This window comes from Canis lupus, chromosome 27 (genome assembly GCF_003254725.2).
Source record: "Canis lupus dingo isolate Sandy chromosome 27, ASM325472v2, whole genome shotgun sequence".
Taxonomy (NCBI): Eukaryota; Metazoa; Chordata; class Mammalia; order Carnivora; family Canidae; genus Canis; species Canis lupus.
In genome coordinates this window covers 8,770,370-8,786,228 of record NC_064269.1, presented here as the reverse complement: position 1 = coordinate 8,786,228, position 15,859 = coordinate 8,770,370, and positions in this window count along the sequence as shown.

The window sequence follows — 15,859 nt, the reverse complement described above, 5'->3', positions numbered from 1 at the left end:
GGCCCCACAATAAAAGCTGTCCAACCCAGGGAGCCTGTGACCTCAGCATGAGTGCTGTGGTAGATCTGAAGGTAGAGCAGCTGGTGTAACCTTCTCGAAGCAAGTTATCTTGAGGGGAGATCTAAAGAGCTCATCTGCATAGACACGTCACTCCCCTACCACCACCCAGTGCAGGCTGTGCTAATTAACCATAGGCCCCCTACTGGGGCAGAGCCTTGCCCACTGGGGTTCCCACGTGGCCAAGAAAATATCAGAGCACATGTTCTCTGCAGTGGGCGGATCCAAGAGCCAGATGGAGAGGGGCTAAGCTACACCTGCCAGGGTCCTGATCCTCAGATTCCCCAATCAGATGATTCCTTGCTCCTCAACTGTTGAAGAGAGTTTGGAGAAGCCAGGATTGCCCCCCAAATAGAACTCTCTCCATGTGGAAAAAGCATTAGAAGAGGGAGATAATGTGCCCTCCTGTCAGACTGTTGGAACAAACGACTTCCGATTTTATTGCCAGATTGCTTTCAAATAAGGTTAAAATGCCTGCCAGCAATGGTGAGACGATCGGCTTCTACTTTCGCACTAAGTACGATCTCTGTTTTCAAATTCTGCCCTTCTGATAGGTACCAGATATTTCATTTTTATTGCATCTGCATTTGCCGGACTGCTAGGAAGATGGGACATATCTTTTCATATGTCATTTGTCTTATGGTTGTGCTTTGTCCATTTCACCGTTGGGTTGTTTGGGTTTCTCTTGTTAATGTGTTCGCAGAGGCTGTGTGGATAGTGCAGCTATTAACCCCTTATCTGCTGTATGCATTGCAAATATTTTCCAGCCTATATATTTTTTGGTCATATTTTTAACTGACGTCTAGCTTACATACAGTATTATATTAGTTTCCAGTATACACCCTAGTTATTCAACATTCATATACATTAAAAAGTGATTTGAGGCCTAGTTTTATGGTATCTTAAGATAAAACATTTTAGGCTTTATAAAGTTAAATATACTTTTCTTTTATGGTTTCTGGGCCACTTCTCTTTGCTTGTTTGATCTCCCTATTCCCACATTTTAAATAGAGTCTCCTAATTTTTTTCTAAGATTTTTACTACTTTATTTTTACATTTACTGTTTTATTCATCTGAAAAAAAATTTTGTATTATTGTTTCTTTTCTTATCACAAAATAATACAGGTTCCTTGTAGACATTTTAGGAAACTTCAGATAATAAATAAGAAAACAATTCTAAATTACTCTTAATTTTCCACCTGCCAACACGCAGCCCTGTGAATGTTTCTATATCCTTTCAGTCTTTTCTTCTATGCATTGCACACAATCCATTAATTATTTTTAAAAGATTATACGATAAATTCTGTTATATAATCTGGTTTGGTTATTTACCAATACAATTAGAACAATTTTTCACATCATGAAATAATTCTCTACAACATATTTTTAATAGCACAGGAATAAACCAATAATTCCAATGTATAAATGTACTGTCATTTGTTTAATCAAATCCCTGTTTGGGGACATTCATATTGTCCTGTTTTTTTGCTAGAAAAACAATATGCTATGATGTTGCCTCTCATTTGTTAGATGACGTTTTGTACTTTGTCAAAGAACTCACTTAGTTTTGAGTATGTTTGTTCAATTTTAATAGCATCTAAAATTACCTACTTAAAAATCAGATAAGAAGAGGAAAAGAAGATCCATTTGTTTTTCTCCGGGTTGCTGTATTGAGACACCTGAACTGATTTGAAGCTACCATAAAAAAAAAACTGCAATTGATGGGTTTAGAAATTATGTTTCTAAAGAGCATCAACTAGAAAGAGTTCAGAATTGAAGAGTTCAGAAGTTAAAAAATAAACAATAAAGAGAGCACAGACAAAACCACCAGATGGAAGGATTAGAAAATCCTGAAGCACCAACAGCCAGGTGAAGGATCAATAGGGTAACAATGCCAGTTCTATTAATACCACCACCACCTACACACCAAGAAGCCTTGCCTCCAAGCTCTTTTGGAAAGAGACAGACATAAATCAATAAACATTCCATTTTGGATTTTACTAGACTCTCAAGACAAAAAAAAAAAAATGAGTAGTAGAAAGTATAAGGATGAGTAGAAAAAAAATTATGAGCACAGAATATATTTTAGTTAAAATATAATTTTAATTTTAAATAAATCTGAATATTTGAAAAAATAATCTAAGTGGAACAAAAGCGTGTACGTTTGTCTGCCATCAAACATATTTCTATTTACGAAATACGACTTGCAATTTGGAGATTTCTCTGTCATGGTTGCCTTCCATAATGAACTCTATCCTAAACAAGAAAATATAAAGAAATATATTATTGAACTGTATACAATGAACCACAGAATGCAAAGTTAGAAGAGAATTTACAACTCAACTAGTCTGACTCTAGCATATACTACTGGGGAAGCTGAGGCCAGAAAAAGAGAAGTAATTTGCTAAAGATCAGACGTCAGTGACCAGCTGAGCCAGGAAATGCAGATCTCCTGCCTCTTAGCACAAGGTGCCCACCACAAAAACATCACAAATCAAGAACATGGTTATACTTGTTCATGTGCCTTGTGGTCATGACTTACACATCAAGGCAGGGAGGCAGCGAGATAAAATCTACATATAGATGTGTAACCACAATCATTTGAGCACTGCTTAAACAGCTAGCTATTAGTCCTCTGGCTGTCCTATGCCTTCAACGTTCACACGGGAAGCTCTCTAAAAAGGAGATAACAGACGAAGTCAGGAGAGGAGCTCCCGCCACAGCACCAGTTTCCTGGGACAGCACTACAGCCTGCCATTTTCCTGGTGCCAACATTGAAGGAGTGGCCTGATTGGCTCTTTCTTCAATGCATGTCCCCAGGGTAGGAGACCCTTAAACGCTATTCTTCTGAGGGAATTTTACAGTTAACAGCCAAGTGGAAAATGTTCAACACAATTAGATCTAACACCTTCTGAGTAGCAAATTAAAAATACATGACATTAAAAAGGACATTTTGGGGTTTTATTTTTTTAAGCTTAAGGTTAAAAAAACTTAGAAAGGAGAAAAGTACGTTTAGCCTGGAGCAAAAATTCTTGACTTTTCTCTGACACAACACATGTCCCATCTATAACAGTCACAACAGGGTATGAGTTTCTGCACAGAATGTGGTTTGCTGGATATAACTTCACCCTGTCTCCATACTGCTACTGATAAAACACCATAATTAGTTAATGATGAGATGAGCACTGGGTGTTATATGTTGGCAAATTGAATTTAAATTTTAAAAAAAAGAAATAGGGAAAAATTCCAATAAAGAAGAGAAATAAGTAAAGGCAAAAAAAAAAAAAAAACAACCCACCCACCATAATCGGGATAATATTTGGGTATTTTAGAATAAAGTCTGGCACAGGAGTCTGGATCCTCCTTAATTCAGAAGCTGAAGCTGTTTGGACTGTGTTTATAATATGCATTTATTGTTAGTAGTGATAATAAAAATGGCCAAAATTATTCTAATTGGGAATTAACTGCACACAACTGTAATTTTTTAATAATAATAACAACCATAGTAATGGTAGTTACATGGAGAAAATATTTTCTCAAATGCTTACAACAGAGCCTGGCATACAGAATGCTCAATAAAGTTTAGAGGATATTATGGTTGTTGTTGAAGACAACTATCAACTACAATTACATGTAAATATTTCAAAACCAGGATAATCTATAGCATAAAAGCAGAATTTCATGTAGCAGGTGCCTCTGGTATCCCTATAACATGTTCTCTGCCCATCTCTAATATCAGCTATGGCTACAATGGACAGTTAAATGCAAGCTCTCCTACCTCACACTACCAGTGGAGATACTAATGCAAATGGGGTATTGCATTAAGCATTCTGCACCACACCTTGGAGTTTACTCACCTGGATATGCAAGGCAAGCCTGGAAGCACAGAAAAGGAAAAGCTTGTAAAGAAACTCTCAATTTATGGGGGGCAGGAGCCACTGTATTCAGGACAACTCCAGGGGTGAGCTACTCAGGTGATCTCAGTAGAACTGCCCTCCCCATAGTAACTGTTCCCAGCAGATTACTCCTCCCCTCTCCTATTCCCCTGACACCCTCACTCTTTCTTCCTGGGACCACCTCCCAAGTTAACCACCTGTACCCAAATCCTTGTCTCAGGCTCTGCTTTTAAGAGAACCCAAATTAAAGCATTGCATTCCTCAGTCTAGGTGATTTCCAGAAATATAAACTAGAAATACTTTAGATAGGTGCTCCTCAACACACAGAAATGTCAGATTATTTTGTTTTGGAGTAGAAATATTTTAAATGGAAGAGAAAGCCTTATTAGAAAGGACCTTTTGTAAAATAAGATTCATAATATTTTATTGTGTGAAACCATAAAAAAGTTGTGGAAAATAAATTTGTATGGGCAGCCCTGGTGGCCCAGTGGTTTAGCACTGCCTTCAGCCCAGGGCGTGATCCTGGAGACCCTGGATCAAGTTCCACGCAGGGCTCCCCGCATGGAGCCTGCTTCTCCCTCTGCCTCTCTCTCTCTCTCTCTCTCTCTCTCTCTCTGTATGTCATGAATAAATAAATAAAATTTTTAAAAATTGTAAAGAATTAGAGGAGACAAAAAAGAAGAGAAAAACCAATGTTTTCAGTAGTTGACCAATATTCCCATGTTCTGCATGGATGAGCCATGTGATCATTGGCCCTTGTTCAGTTCTTTCTGATGCAAGGCCTTAAGAACATTTATTGTGTAACTACTTGTATGTCTGATTAATTCAAGCCTGAGATCTTTGGCTGAAAGAGGTCTTGGCAAAGTTCCAGAGGCTAATGGATAATTTGTAGCAACCATATCATGGGCATTTGGCTGCATGTCCAACAATGTGGGGGTAATAGCCAGTATTTGTTGGAATACTTAAGGCCCTTAATGATTGTTGCAAGTGACACAACCAAGTTAGAATGTCATAAAACTCTAGAGAGATCAAGTGACGAAGAGAAAACACTCAAGCATTTTCATATAATTGCCTTCAGAGTACTGACCATATAAAATTTAATTCCACAGGTACATTTAGAGCACTTACTATGACACAGAAATTAATAGTTATAGAACAGTTCACATCTACTATCTCATTCAAACCCAACATAACCAGTAAGATGGGGATTATTTACTTGACTCAGTAAGATGGGTATTATTTACTCGACTTCACAGATGATCCAACTGAGACTCAAGAAAGTGGTCACACAAAAAAAAAAGTGGTCACAGCAGGAGGGTGCTCTATGAATTCTGGTGAACTGAATGATCTACAGGAATCCAGATCTTCTAATTTCTTCTTCTTTGCTTTTTCTCCTACTTTTGGCTGCCTTTTTGCACAGGACCAAGTGCCACCTCAACAGGAAATGCAAATGATTAGTCTTTGCTCTCTACCTTGAGGACTCTTACCATTGAGGATGGAGAAGGGTGGTGTATTGGATTAAGTGAATTGACCCATGACATATGAATTTACCAAAGAGAGAAGAGTACTAGCTAGCGTGGTTAGGAAAGGCTCTCTAAAGGGGAATGGAGGTAGAGCTGGACTCGAAGGGATGGTCAGGATTTTCATGGGGCAAGAGGAGACACTGAAAGCCTTGCCACCAGCTAAGAGGATACTGAGATGACAGCTTTAGGTTTTGAAAAATCTCGTAGGTCTTGGTGACTCTCTGGTGACATTGTGAAATATCTCAGTTTGTCATATTTCCTACGTCAGAATTTATTATTAGATAATGATTCATTCTCTTCTCCAAATATGTTCTTTGTCTTCAGAGATTCATTTTCTCTTCTGCAACTTACCTGGATAAAGACCATACATCAGAATGGATAAATCAAGTGATAAGCTACTAACCATTAAACATATGTATTATTTTCCCCCTCTGTGAGATGGTGATGATTAAGGAATTATATGCAGAAATGAGGATTCGCTTGCTAGCGATTACTATCTATTCATTCAACAAATATATTTAATGTCTACTACATGCCAGGCATGGGGTTAAAGTAATAAAATAGACCAAGCACCCATATCAGTTAGGAACCAACATAGCTCAAAATAAAGAAAATTCCCACCCCACCCCAGTGGCTTTACTGAAGAGGGTAGCATGATTTCCACTTAACAAGAAATCATGAGGGAGGTGGTCAGGGCTGGTAGGATGTGCCATGATGCCATCAGGGACCCTGTTTCTCTCTAGCTTTCTCCTCAGCCTCCTTACAGGGCTAGTTTTTGTACTGGTAATTTCATAATCACAAGACATCTATTCCAGAAGCCTGTCAAGGACTTCTGGGAAGTCTTTACTTTCCTACACAGGCATTGCTCCTTCCTTCTTACTCCTTCTGCTTGTTTTGAATACAGGTATGATTTCAGACTTCTGCTCACATGTTACTGACCAGAGGTGTAGTACATGGCTACCCCTAGCTGCAAATCAGAATGTGAGAGTAAGCATTCTTAGCTGGACATATTTCCACCCCAAATAAAACCTGGGATCTGTGAGGAAGAAGGGGCACTCTAGTTCTCCAGCAGTATCTGCCATAGGCCATGCATCGTGGAGCTCATATTCTTGTCTAGCAGATTATATCTTTAGGGCTCTACGGTGGCGGCAGCTGGAGCCAGGAGAACAGGAATTTGTTGGAATGATGTAAACCAGCTCACAGAATCAAAGGGAAATTGGAGGTTCAGGTCATAGAAAGATGAGACCTGGGGCAGCCTCTGAGTAGTCTCATTTGGTGGCAGTGATCTCACAAATGAACCCCAAACACAGAAGTGGTACCAAGAATTAGGAGAAGAGTCCAAGTACTGCATTGGATCCTAGCAATCCTACCAAGTTGGCCCACAATGGGAAAGGTGACTTCCCAAAAGGAAGTCAGAGAGTGCCTACCAAAAAAAGAGGCCAAGGTGCTGAGCAACATAACAGGTCCAGGACATTGGCCAAGGGATTGATACCTGTAAAAAGATTTAAGTTTTCCAGTTGACAAGTTCTCAAGTGCTATTAAGCACTGTAAAATTGTTAATATTGTACCTTTATCTTAAAAGCACATCTTTGCTCCAATTTTTTAATACTTTAGAAAAATCCAATTTTCAGTTTTCAGAACTGCAAAAAAAAAAAAAAAGGTTTACAGAAAAAAAAAAAAAAAAACCAGCAGAAGACTAGATGGTTTTGCTATTAAGACTGTCTTCTGGTTACATTTTATATGTAGGTTCTTCTGAATGTAGGTTAGGGAGCTATTAAAAAATTAAATAAGAGAAGAGCATTGCTTCTGCCATTTGACTTGAAGATGTTCACAGCAGGGCAACATAAAATCGGATTTTTACAATGTTGTCTTAAAAAAAAAAATACCATGTACTGAATTAGAAGCCCACGGGCAGATTAGGCCATTAAGAACTATTACCCATATTATTACTGCTAAAATATTTATATATTATAATTTTGTAATAAGGTATTTCCAAAGAAAACAATGTTGGCCTAAAATGCTCATGTTATTAAAGCCATTCCAGCAGAGTGTTGTTTGAAAAATCGCTGAAGCAGCAAAAGCCAAAAACACCGATTTACTGTGAGTTTAGCTTCCCCCCACTTAATTCCTTTTTTCCTGACCCTTCAAAACAGTTACAGCAAATGAAGACCAATAAAGTTAAACACAAGAGGGAACTTGGTTAAAAATAACAAGAAAATTAATATAGATCCAAGTGCTATTGTTATTCACATTCTTTTTATGTAGAATTATTATTATTTTTAAAGATTTTATTTATTTATTCATGAGGGATACAGAGGAGAGGCAGAGACATAGGCAGAGGGAGAAGCAGGCTCCATGCAGGGAGCCTGATGTGGGACTCGATCCCAGGACTGGGATCAAGCCCTGAGCCAAAGGCAGATGCTCAACTGCTGAGCCACCTACGTGTCCCGAGTAGTAGAATTATTTCAACTTCAAATAAGTTTTGAGATTTTTATCTGGTCATTCAGAAAATATTTATTGAACCTGCCTAGTAGGATAGACCCAGTCCTTGTCTATTAAACAGTCATTTTCCTTCTACTCCTTACTAATATAATCCCATCTTTTTCAAGATATCCCTGTGTAACTTCTCAGATACACTTGCAGCTAGAGTTTGCCATGTGACCAGGTCTAGACAAAAAAAAAAAAAAAATGTATACATTGGGGTACCTGGGTGGCTCAGTCCATTAAGCATCTGACTCTTGATTTCAGCTGAGGTCATTACCTCAGGGTCATGAGGTGAGCCCTAAATCAGGCTCTAGAAGACTACTTTAGTTAATTTTGTAATTATTTGTTGAATGTTCCTCTCACTAAATAGTAAGCTCCCTGAGGCTAATGACTGCATCTTGTTCACGGCTATCCCTCTTAGGTTGAACACAGTGCCAGATACATAGTACCTAGGTCAGTTAGGAATACACCAGGCTGCAAATAACAGAACCCAATTGCATTAACAGAACCCAATTTTTATCACATAGTAAAAAGACTGAAGATAGGCAGTCCAGGGCTGGTACAGTATCTCCATAATATCATCAGACTCAGTGGTCTATCTTTTTTTCTTCTCTGCATCCTCATGGTTGCAAAATGGCTGCCACAGTTCTAGGAATTACATGTGCATTTGGGACAGAAAAGTCAAAGATACTACCAAATGTGTTTCTCTCCTTTAAGAAAAAAAACACACAACTCTTTCCTATACATTTTTTTTTCCAGGAGAAGGGGAGGAGCAGAGGAAGAGATTAGAGAGAGAATCCTAAACGTGAGAGGAACATTCAACAGACAATTTACAAAATTAACTAATTACAACTGCTATGAAGGATAAATACTGAAGTAACTAAACTAGTCTGGGTGAAGGCAGTGGTCAGAAAAGACCTTTTAGATTAAGTGATGTGCAGAGATTTGAATAAATAAGTATAAAGTGGGAAGTGATGGTTGGAGAGAGCATTCCAGGAGGGAAGAATGGTCCCCGTGAGTGAAATACGGAGACTGAGGGAGATAATACTTCATGAGGCTGGAACGGTAGTCAGATCAGAATATGCAGGACCTTTTGGCCATGATAAGAAATTTAGACCTTAGAGCAATAGAAAGTCATTGGTAGATGTGAAGTGATCAGATTTCAGGTGCAATGAGAGAATTCTGGTTGCAGTATGAAGGAATGGGAGGGGAGCAAGACTGGATGCAGGGGGTAAGAAACTTATTGAAGTTGTCTAATTCAGAGGTCACCAAACCGCTTCCAAGTGTCTGCTTTCATAAATAAAATTATAATGGAACTCAGCTACACCCATTTGTTTACGTATTGTCTACAGCTGCTCTTGTGCTACAATGGCAGGGTTGAGCAGTTGCCATAGAGACTACATGGCCCACAGAGGCACATGTATTTACTATCTGGCCCATTACAAAGCAAGTTTGCCAACCCCTGCTGTAGATGCCAGAAGATGGCGGCTTAGACCAGTTCCCCAGGGATGTAAAAAGTGGAGAGAAAAAAAAAAAAGAAAAGAAAAGTGGAGTGATTTAAGATATATTTGAGATTTGCAGATAGGTTAAATTTGGGAGAAGGACAATGACTTTTACACATAAGCAGCTAAAAAGATGGAAAAGTTGGTATTAGAGAGTCAAGTCCAAGTGCTCTGCCCAGGCAACCTGGAGTTTAAATATCCTAGAGACACAAAGAGATCATTAATATCATTGCCCTTCTCTTGTTAGAATATGGAAATCCTATAGTACGGGGGCTTTCCTTATGTTCCATGTTGTAATCTGTTCCACTTGGTAAGAATCAGCATATTCTGGGACATTGAATCTTACATAAAGTTCTCCCAAATATAATTCAATTCAGTCCATTTAAATGAAAATTTAAGCAAATGGGCAAATACAGGCAAACAGAAGATAATAGAAGTTTTTTGATGGTTTGGGAAGCCATCCTATTCCTTAGTTGGGCAGTTAAGCCTATTCAGTAATCATTACTTATACATTTTCAAAGCTTCTTTTTCATACAATCACATTCTCCCCAGTATTTTCATGCCATTAAATACTGTCATATTGATTTCACAAAAGTCGCAAAAGAATGAGCCTGTGGTGGGTAAGGTATAGTTTGTTGAGAACGGACACAGAATTGGCGGGTTAGATCTGATTAAGCCCATCTTCTGTACCTTTCTAAACATGATCAAAATGTGGGACACAAGGTTTGACCACTAGGAAAAAAAAATTTAATTGTGGAAGTCCAAGAAAAATTTAAAAGTATGGTTGTCATATATCTCTACGCCAGATCCTCAGGCATGGGAAGCTCACCCAGGTCTCTACCCATCCCTTTGTAAGAGGTCAAGCCTCAAGCACAGAAGGGAAAGTAATCAACAGTCATGGGAAATGGTGTTGCCCAATATTTGAAATAAAACACCTTGGTGCTGTTCTTTGAATTTTCAGAAGGTTTGGCAATATGGATATGCAACATGTTTGATGAGACCTCCTATTGAGACCATAACAGGGAAAAAAGCAAATCTTCCCAAATGTCATATTCAGGATAATATTTGACCCACACTCTTTTTCCTTGGAGCTCTTCACAGCCGTTAACACTGGTTTGGAGAACTGCAGGAATCGCTCGCATGCTACCTCACAATGTTTCATTGTTGTGCAATTGCTCCCTACCAAAATAAATGGTGTTCAGGGTTTATTTTTGTTTTTGTTTTTTGGCAAAGGGTGCTGGAAATTTTCCTCATACCTTAAGGATAAGACTATTTTCTTTTGAGATGAACATATTGAGATGTGGGGAAGAAAGTATCTGAGACAGAGAATGTGGAATTTATGGGTTTAATGAAATGTGAACATTGGGAAAGACAAACATTTCTTCTGAATATGGCATTAACTCGTTAGCAAACTGGGTTAATTAAAAACTATTAAGGTCAGACAGGTCCCTATAAATTTGATAGACAATTTCTTTTTTTAATTACTTTTTTTTCAAGCAGAGGAGGGGGGTTTTTTGTCTTGTTTTTGGTGCTGTCTTGCCTGGTTGAAACAAGGTATTCTCAGCCAAAGAGTATTGAGCTAATGCTCAGAAAGTAGAGTTTCCTCCTTCCCTCCTGAACCCACCTGCTCATGCCCATAAGCCCAGCTCTAGGTGGGATAGCGTTTGGAGCAGCAGCTGGAGCAGAAGAGACATTGGAACAGCGACACTGAGTTGGTTTTCATTCTCTCATAATTTCATTCATATCCACTTTCTTTAGGAGGCTTGTAAAATGTTCTTTAATTAAACTGTAACTGACAAACAGTATAATTTGTCTTTTAAAATGTACAGTTCTAAAACAATAAAATAAAATGTACAGTTCTATATACTTTAAGAAATTTCTACAGTCGTGTAAACCACCCTCAAACCCCCCCGCCACCCCAAGTCCTGGTAGAGAATATTTTCATCTTAAAAATATCCTTGTGTCCTTTTGTAGTCAATCCCCTACCCCAGTCCCAGCCCATAGCACCTGGCAACCACAGATCTGATTTCTATTTCTGCCTTTCCCAGAATGCTATTTAAATGGAATCACACAATATGCAGCCTTTTGAATCTGACTTCTTTTACTTGGCAAATGCTTTTAAATTCAGCAATGTTGCATATGAGTTCATTCCTTTTTATTGCTGAATAGTATTCTATTGTGATTATATGGATGTCCCACAATTTATTTATCCATTCAGTATTTGGTTGTCTCTAGTTTGGAATAATTATGAATAAAGATACTGGAAACATTCATGCATGGGTTATTGTGTGGACTTATAAGAAACTGTCAAACTCTCCCAAAGTTGGCTGTACATTCCTACCAGTCTGAGAAGTCCAGTTACTCAAGAGCCTCACCTGCATTTTGTATTGTCAGTTTGTTGTTATTTGAGCCATTATAACTGGTGCGTAGTGGTATCACATTGTGCTTTTAATTTATATTTCTCTACAGACTAATGATACGGAGCATCTTTTCATAATACATATTGGCCACATATATCTCTTCTTTGATGAAGTATCTATTCAAATCTTTTGGCCACTTTAATAGTTTGTTGGTTTTCTTATTACTTGAATGTCAAAAATTCTGATATTCTAGTTATCATTCCTTTATCACGTGGATGTTCTGTAAGTATTTAATCCTTGTCTGTGGACTGTCCTTACATTTTCTTTGCAACATCACTTAAGGAGAAGTTTTAATGAAATCTGATTTATCAACTTTTTTCTTTTATGGATCATACTTTTCATGTCCTTTCCAAGAAATCTTTGCCTGTGTTTTATCCTAGAGATTTTAGAGTTTTAAATTTAAATATAGGTCTTTGATCCATTTCCAATTCACTTTTGAATACAGTGTGAGGGGTTACCTGGATGGATATCACTTTTTACAAATGGACATCCAACTACTCCAGTACCGTTCATTGAAAAGGCTATCCCTTCTCTGTTGTGTTGCCTTGAAGTTTTGCTGAAAATCAGTTAACGCTTATGTGGTCTATTTCTGTGTTTTCTTCTCTGTTCAATTGATCTATGTGTCTATCTTTCTGCCAATACCATGCTGTCTTGATTACTAATCCAGCTGGGATTAGTCCTCTAACTTTGTTCTTTTTCAGAATTACTTTGGCCTTTTCCATATAATTTTTAGAATCAGCACATCAATTTGTACAAAAAACCTCCTGGGATTTTGGTTGGAATTACACTTAATTTATGTATAACTTAAGGGAAATTGATGTCTTGACAATATTGAGTCTTCTGACCCATTAAGACACTATGCCCTCCATTTATTTAGGTCTTTTATTATTTCTGTCATCAATGCTTTTTTAATCTTTGGCATATAAATTTTACACATATTTTATTAGGATTATCTCCAAGTATTTCATGTTTTAGATGCAATTTAAATGGTACTTTAAAAAATTTCTGTTTCCAGTTGTCCGTTCATAATACATAGAAATACAGTTGGTTTTTTTGTGTATTGCTCTTGTATCCTGAAACTTTGCTAAACTTACCTATAAGATCTAGCAGCATTGGTAGATCATCATGTCATCTGAGAATACAAACATTTTTCATTTTTTCTTTCCAAAATGTATGCCTTTTATTTGTTTTTCTTGTCTAATTGTACTTGCTAGGACCTCTGGTGCAATGAAAAGCCTTTCTTGTTCCTGATTTTAATAAGACTATCTAAAAGTCAATTACCATTAAGTTGTTCAGTAGATTTTTTTGTTAGATGGAGTCTATCAGATTGGAAGCATTCCTTCTATTTCTAATTTGCTAAGAGTTTTTTTTTTTTTAATGAATAGACTCTGAATTTTGTCAGTCTCTTTTCATCTATTGAGATGATCGTATAGCTTTTCTTCTTTAGACTATCCATATAGTGAATTACATTGATTTTCAAATGTTGAACCAACCTAGCATTCCTGAGATAAACCTCATCTGGTCATGTTTTATTGGCTTTTTAAATATATATTGCTAGATTCAGTTTGTGAATACTTTGTTAAGGTCTTTTGCATCTGTGTTCATAAGGAATCATGGAGAGCTCTCAAAATAATACTGGTCTCACAAATGAGTTGGGAAGTGTTCCCTTCTCTTTGATTTTCTGGAAGACTTTTGAGTAAAACTGGTATTATTTTTAATTTAAATGTTAAGTAAAATTCACGCCTGGTATCATCTGAACCTAGCAGGGGACTTTTAGGGGATGGGAAGAGGTTAACTATGGATCCAATCTATTTAATGGAAATAGGACTATTCCATTTATTTTTTTCTCTACTGAGTTTTCTTTAGTCTGTATTTTTCTCTCTTTTCAAGATTTTAGCTATTAGTTTGAGTTTTTTAAGGTTTTTTTTTTTTCATTTGTTTTTGTTAACAGACTAAGGACATTTAATCCTATATCACTAAAATAAATTCTTTGAGAAATTCAAGCTTTAAAACAAACAAACACACCCCACCCCACCCCAGGGTTAGTCTATGTGTCAAATAAGACCAAGTAGAGAGTAACAGAAGCTAATCAGAATCTGTCAATGTGAGTACCTTTTCTGTGTAAAATGGTCTTGGCTAAAACTTACAACTGTGATATGAAACAAATATGATTAGAACAACTTCTGCTCCCTAGACAGGATGAGCAAATTAATTAATTAACTCAACAACAATTGATTAAGAGTGTCTGCTTTGTACAAGGTACTCTGCAGCATACAAAGCAGAGGAACCGCTTCCACAGAGTTGTCATTTTTCCAGGTAACCAGCTGGAAAACATCCATAAAGCCAGGTATGATCAAGCACAATACAGAGTGAACTTTCTATTGAAATACCAAAGGAACAGAGTGAAGCATATTGGAAATTTTATTTGAGAGGGTGAGATTTGACCTGGATTTTCAGAAAATGGACATATATTGGTAAGAGGAAATGGGGATATTTCTTGCAGATAAGGAGGCTATTTATTTTGAGGTCTTTAGCAAAAGATGAAGTTGGAAAGGCCCAGGAGGTGAGTTTGCTGCAACAAAACTCCTGGGCAATCGCCTATAAGGGAACTAGATTGTGTGTCTTCGTTTCCAGACCAATTCTGCGAGGCCATTTTTCTTCTCAGTTCCCTGATGAGAAGGTTAACATTAGAGCATTTAGGTTACTGGCCCTTAATCAGCCATGTCGATGGCAATAGGACATTTGAACTCAGGCCTAAGATCAGAGCTCAGACTCCTCCCACTACTTCAGCAGCTAAAGAAATTCAGCAGTTCCCAACCAGAGATTCTCCACTGTAGTGACATAACCCACAGTGAAGTAGATTGTAAGTAATGTGTTGCTAGTAAATATGCATTTATCCATTCAGTAAATATGTCCTGAATGCCTTGCCCCATACCATGCACTGTTAAAGTGCCACAGATACAGAAGTAAACAAAATAAACACTTTTCCTTTCATCATGAAGCTTCTTTTTTTAAAGCTTTTGTTTATTTATTCATGATAGACACACACACAGAGGCAGAGACAGAAGCAGGCTCCATGCAGGGAGCCCGATGTGGACTCGATCCCAGGACTCCAGGATCATGCTTGGACCGAAGGCAGGCACCAAACCGCTGAGCCACTCAGGGATCCCCTGAAGCTTATTTTCTAATGATGACAACAAATATTGAACAAGCCAATGTAAGAATGAGTGATAGGTTTTAGAAGAATTGAAAAGGGGACCTAACTCAGTCTGGAAATCTCCATGAAGAAGTGACAGTTAAACTGACATTTGCAGTCATCAGCTAAAGTGTGTGTGTGTGTGTGTGTGTGTGTGTGTGTGTTGGGGCTGTTCCAGCAGAAAAAGGAACAATAACATTTCAGACCTTGTTTCATAGGAAATGGGAAGTGATTATAGGGGTTTTTAGTGAGGAAGTAACATAAATTTCTTTAGGTATGTGTTTCTAGTTCATTCTGCCTGCATTGCAGAGAATGGATTATAGTGGTGCATAATTCCAGAGGTCATTGAGGAGGACACTGTAGTACCGAGGAGACAGAAAGTGTGACAGAAGTCAGTCTCGAGAGCTGGCTTAGATTGAATGTGGGAGCTGAGAGAGAGAGGAACCAAGGATAAGTTCTGGATATCTGATATTTATTTTTTTAAAGATTTTATTTATTTATTTGAGAGAGAAGGGGAGTGGGCACCAGCAGGGTAAGGGGCAGAGGAAGATTTAGACTCCCCACTGAGCAGGGAGCCTGATGGTGGAGCTTGATCCCACGGCTCCGGGATCATGACCTGAGCTGAAGGCAGATGCTTGACCAACTGAACCACCCAGGAACCCCACTGGATGTCTGATATCTGTAACTAGGTAGCTGGTGGTATACCATTTACCCAACTTGGGAAAAGGCAGAAAGAGCAAGAGAACATTGAGGGGTGGTAGGCAGATGACAAACTCACCTT